Source organism: Arachis ipaensis, chromosome B9 (genome assembly GCF_059453495.1).
Source record: "Arachis ipaensis isolate K30076 ecotype BB chromosome B9, ASM5945349v1, whole genome shotgun sequence".
In the NCBI taxonomy this organism is placed as follows: Eukaryota; Viridiplantae; Streptophyta; class Magnoliopsida; order Fabales; family Fabaceae; genus Arachis; species Arachis ipaensis.
In genome coordinates, this window is record NC_142444.1 from 15,901,302 (window position 1) to 15,907,301 (window position 6,000).

The 6,000-nt window shown below is 26.5% G+C and overlaps 1 pseudogene; it reads right to left on the reverse strand.

Annotated features, from left to right (window-relative positions):
- Positions 1-1,775: 1,775 nt before the first annotated feature.
- Positions 1,776-3,050, reverse strand: LOC107606526 (ubiquitin fusion degradation protein 1 C pseudogene; annotated as a pseudogene).
- Positions 3,051-6,000: the final 2,950 nt, after the last annotated feature.

A 6,000-nucleotide genomic window follows, 5' to 3' on the forward strand; every position in this document is an offset into this window, starting at 1 on the left:
CATTATGCAATCCTCTCTGCATCTCATGCTAAAGGTGTCAACCTCCAATATTTCTCCCAGTCTTCCTCCAATTTTCCTGGCTGCCTCCATTGTTTTACAATATTCTGGCATCCCCCACATTTGGATCCAAGTCGGTATTAACGAATAATCCTCTTCTTCAATAAGCATCTCTGGTGTCCATCTTTTAAGATGAATCATGTATTGCTTAAACAACTATGGAGAACCTCTTTCTACCCTTATAACATCCGCTTCTTTAGCAAAGAAGAACTGATATATGTTTTCTCCGTGTGCTTTAATTCTTAATCCTTCCGGATGATTCCATATTGCCTTGAACGTCGCCTCTACCGTACCAATGCCGAAACTCCTATCAGCCATTAATCTCCCAATCACACTCCTAGCACATCCCTTTATTCCCTTTCTCACGTCCTCATCTTCCAGGAAGACAGTTTTTTCTTCCTCTCCTTCATTATGATTTGGTTCTTCCGTCTCTCTAGTAGCACTTATTGTTGTCAGGATGCAATCAAGTGATTGAATGCCCTAGTTACAATCAATATCACAATTAGAATTTGAAATCTCACACAGTCACTTTTGTGAAAACTAACCCTAGTAGAGCACAAATAAACCCTAGCAGGTCACAAAACTTAAGAGTTTTCTTATTACAGTTTTTCTTAATTAAGTGCTAATATATATTTTTATATCAAAGGAACTATGATTATCATTTTTTAATTTTTTTTCTCCACTATTACATTAAATTTATGCACGAAGAAAAAAAAAATAATTTTATTAAAAAAATTTACCAAACAAGATTTTAAAGCAATAGTATTTTTTGTTACACAAGATAAATTAAATTTATATTATTCAAATTGATAAAACAAAATTTCTAACAAATTAATATAATTTTATTAATTAATAATAATTTTTAAACATAAAATTTTTTTTATCACGGTAACAAAAAATTGAACTAACGTAGAAGGTTAGTCTCCAAGTGGCCAACTCCAATCCAAAAATTTCAGTAACCGGCCTAACACAAAAAATTTATTAAATATTAATTAAAACTATTAAACTAATTTAAATGAGACACACAAATTTGAAATTTGTAGTGTTTTTTTCTGCAATAATTCAGATGGTAAATTATGAAGGTAAAACTATATATATATATAGAGGATTGGCCTATAAAAGATAAAAGTAAATAAAGATAAAATAAGAACAAATAAATATAAGATAAAGATAAGATAAGATAAAATAATAAAGACTAAAATTGTAATGTATTATGTTTAGGCTGAGTTTGTGGGCCACGAAATTTCTTTATTGTTATCATGAACTATGGTGGAAGAGTAGTTTAATATGCGCACAAGCTGGCGGATGGAAGAAGTCAATCATCTACAGATTGGATAAGTTCTGATAATTCCATGAAATTATTGAGGAAGACGCGTTCTAACGTGGTGACGCAGAAGGAGATGCGTGCGGTAGAGCCGACGACAAAAATATAAAAGGAGATATATCCATTGTAAAATGAACATCCGATATATCCATTGTTCACATTGTTTAGTATTTTTATTGTTTACTTAATACTTTTCCAAAAAAAATCATTGGACTACACGGTAAATTAAAATTAATATTAGAATAATCATCCGCACATCTAATAAAATGAACATCCAATATATCCAATATTCACATTATTTAGTATTTTATTATTTACCTATACTTTGTAAAAAAAAATCATTGGACTACACAGTAAATTAAAATTAAACTCAAAAAAGACAAAGAAAAAAGGCCTAATTTCTTAGTAAATACTTTTTTCCTGTGAAAGCTTGGAATTTTGGTTCTTGTGGCTTCTGGGTTGTTTCTGCCTTGTGGTGTGACTCTTGATTAGTGGATTTCTGAGAGGCCTTATGTAGTCTTGACCCAAAGAAAAGCTTCCCAGAAGTTGTAGATGAAACATTATTCGATGAAGACTTGGAATCAGAACTCTTATCTTCATTGTCGTCACCTTGCTGTTTTGCCATACAAGAGGAAGAAGAAGCTTGTTTATCTGATGGTGTGGATGGCTTACTATCTAAACGCCTTGCAGAATCAGAGAATGGTACAAACTCTCCAATCTTTGTTAGAATGTCAGTGTCATTAGCTTCTTGCTATTGTTTTTTGCCAGATGAAGTAGATGGCAACTGTTTCTTAAATTCTTTTTTATAATCAAGAGGTAGGGACAAAATCAACTTTACAGTCTGTTTCCATGAGACTGATAGCATGAAATGGCTTAGTTTCAATCACAACAATGTAGTACTCTTTGTTGTTGTATGGAATCATTATTGTGTCACCAGTTGTTACACATGAGAAGCCCCTCAGATTAATCTCCATTAGCATTGTTTTTATATTTGAGAGATCCATGAAATCCTTTGTGTGAGGCTGCAACTTGAAGTATGTTCCTTTTGCACGTGTGATGCTTTTCAGAAGCACAAGATCTCCATCTTTCAGAGCTGTATATTTTTTATCATCCAACTCGGTACAAAAATTTTCCCCTCTTCAGCTGTGAATTCTAGGACCCCGCAGTAAAAAAAAGTTTCCATTAAAAAGATGTCTCATTTCAATTAACATAAGTATTCCGCTCCAGCATACAAAAGTTTATTAAGTGCTGAAGGGGGCATGATAATCTTATTGCCTGATTTTAAATTTGACTTTTCAATGGAAGAAAATAATTTTTAAACGGTTCCGCTACGTTACCAACAGCATTTCTGTCAACTTCTGCCAACTCTTATTTATGATTGTATTTAATAGAAGTGTCTTTGTGATGTGTCTAATAAAAATATTTTTTTATAGCTGTGTTTAATAAAAGTGCCTTTATAAATATAATTTTTAGATGTGTCTCTTTATATATGTGTTTAAAATATAATAATTAATTATTATTAACAATAAGTTGGCAGATATTATGTTGGTACCCTATACTTTTCCATTTTTAAAAGTATAATCATCCTCTTCTTCCTGTCGTTTCCCTCGTCGTGATTCACGTAGACTTTCTGGTCGATGTAGTAATCACCCATGCCAAATTGGTCCATTGGTATTTGGTAATGCATGATGATCAATATGAAACTGTGAATCCAAAAGAATAATAAAAAGTACGTAAAGATAAAAAATGTTTTGTTATATATTTTTTAATTGATTGAATTATAAAAGTAAAATTATATATATAATATTACTTATGAAAGTTAAAAATAAAAATAAAAATGTAACATAAAAATAAGATAAAGATGATAAATATTAAAATTGTAATTAAATTTATATATTTTATTAAGTTGAATTTGTGAATCACAAAATTCTTTTATTATTATCATAGACCAGATGAAAGAGTAGTTTAATAATAGTTATATCTTAAATGGGATGATGGTATTAACAAATACTAATATCATGAAGTAGTTAGTTGATAATTCTATAAAATTAATGGATCAAAAAACTCAATTCTTTTAAAGGCAGATATAGATATAATTGATACAGAGATTCTTTCTAAACCATGATGCATACTGTTCTTTTTTTTCTAAAACAATCATGCTTAGCTTTAGAATCAGGGGATACTTCCATAAAGATGTATAAAATATCTTTTTTTAAAGATATTTTTTAATAATTAAAATTTAACACATATAATTACTTAAATTGTGTTATTTTTGTCAAAATTAGGTCAGATAAATTAATTTGATCGAAAAATAGTAAATCAAATTTTGAATCGGTCTAAATTAATATTTTTTATAAAAAATGACTACAATATCCCTATTATATAAAATGACTAAAATACTCTTATTATATATATTAATTTTGAGAATCCTAAATTCTAACTCTTTTCTTCTCTGTCGATATAGAGTTAGAATTTAAAGTTTTCAAAATTAATATATATATAAAATAAGGATATTTTAGTTGTGTTTTATAATAGGAATATTGTTGTAATTTTTTATAAAAAAAATATTAATTTATACCGGTTCAAAATTTAATTTATTAATTTTTTTGCTAAACTGATTTGTCCAATTTAATCTTTAATAAAAAAAATAATACAATTTAATTAATTATATGTGTTAAATTTTAATTTTTAAAAAACATCTTTTTAAGATGTTTTTAACATCTTTATCTAAGTGACTCCCTTAAAATTAATCTTAGTGTTAAAAGCGATAATAATTAATAAACATAAATATTTCAGACAGAACAGAATTCAAGTATAGTACGGAAGAAAGGCATAGAGAGATTCTTCAATACTTTAAAGGATGCCAATTTATAAGAAAAAATTATTATTATTATTATTATTATTATTATTATTATTATTATTATTATTATTATTATTATTATTATTATTAGATAAAACAAAAATAGGTAATGCATGACATAATTATTATTATTATTAACTATGTGTATATATACGCGTAGAAATTATGTTTGATAAGAATATAAATTGTTTATTATATGAAATTTGTGGCATAAATAATATCATTTTAAAAAAAATATAATTTTAAGAACAAAATTTAACCTGACATAAAAAAAATAATTGTTAGTTTATATTTTATAATTTAAATGTTACCAAACTATTATGAAAAAATAAAACACTAATTTTAAAATAAATAAATTAGAATGATATGACAAAATTTAGAAAACATGTTGTTTTCTTTTTTCAACATAATTTAGTTCTACTCTTATTCCTTCTCTTTATAAAATATATACTTTTATTTTTATCTCTATTATTTACTTTGTTAGAAAAAAAAATTCGAATGTAAAATTAACTTCTTAAGGATCATATTTCATTTTTCTTTTAACAAAATATAACAATTGTTTATAATTTAGAATTTAGAAATAAATCTTAAACTATATCATCATAAAATTTTCGATGATGTTATATGATCAAATTATTTTAGTAATTAAATTCAATTAATTAAGTTGATCTAATAATTTAAGAATTAATAATAAAAAATTTTAGTCAGAGAAAGAGGAGAAGAAACAGACGTATAAAAAGAAAAAAAAATCAACTTAAATTGGTTGAATGATCAGTTTATCCAACCAAAAAAAAAATTTAGTTAAATTTAATTAAAAAAGAATTTGTTCACTGTACAACATTTCTCTAAAGTTTTATTGGCTTTTGTATGCTTGGTATAAAGGTCATGTAAAACCAATTTATTTTTTAACTTAAATAAACTACATCTTTTATTTAAAATATAAAAAATAATTAAACAAATACGGATAATAATTTATCATATATATATAGGGATTAAGGAATTTTCTTTCATAGTCTCCAACTATTTTTTTCTTTAAATCCTTTTTTTATATTTAAAGAAAAAATATTTATGGTTAAAACTTAAACTCAAGACCATTGGTTAAAAAAGCAAAGTGCTTATTATCTTGGAGATTTTTTATTTAAATAAATTAAATAACTATTTCATTTACTGAAATAAATAATTTTAAAAATTATTACAAAAATACATAGAATTACTTATCTTGTTTACACTGTAAATGAAATAAGACAATGCACATGACATACATACATATATATATATATATATATATATATATATATATATATCGTTTACATGCAAGCTTTGTAAACGAGATACAGTAAGACAAATTTCCAACAGCTATAAAAGGATGTGTAATCCTTAGCATTCTCCACTTATATTTTATATCTCCTTCTCCTCCGTTTTTCTTCCAAAAATAAGCAAAAATGTCCAGTAGTGGCGGATATATAGTTGTTTGTTGTATCCCAATTGTCGTATGAGAAACAGTGACAATGTGGTGATATTTGAGTGTGAGAAGCCGTTACTATTGCGCATTTGGCGCGTAAGCTCGTTGTCCGAGTTGAAGAGTTTGATATTGAGCAACTTTAGTAGTTTAGGGAGAAAAAAGATCGAAAGAGTAGGTATAGGTTGTTAACTGTAACACCCTACTACACAGAGTCTTATGTTTAAGTCATAAAATAGAGGTGGTGAGGTATTACGACCTCTAGAAATAAAATTTAGTACATATAGTAGTATGAAAAGG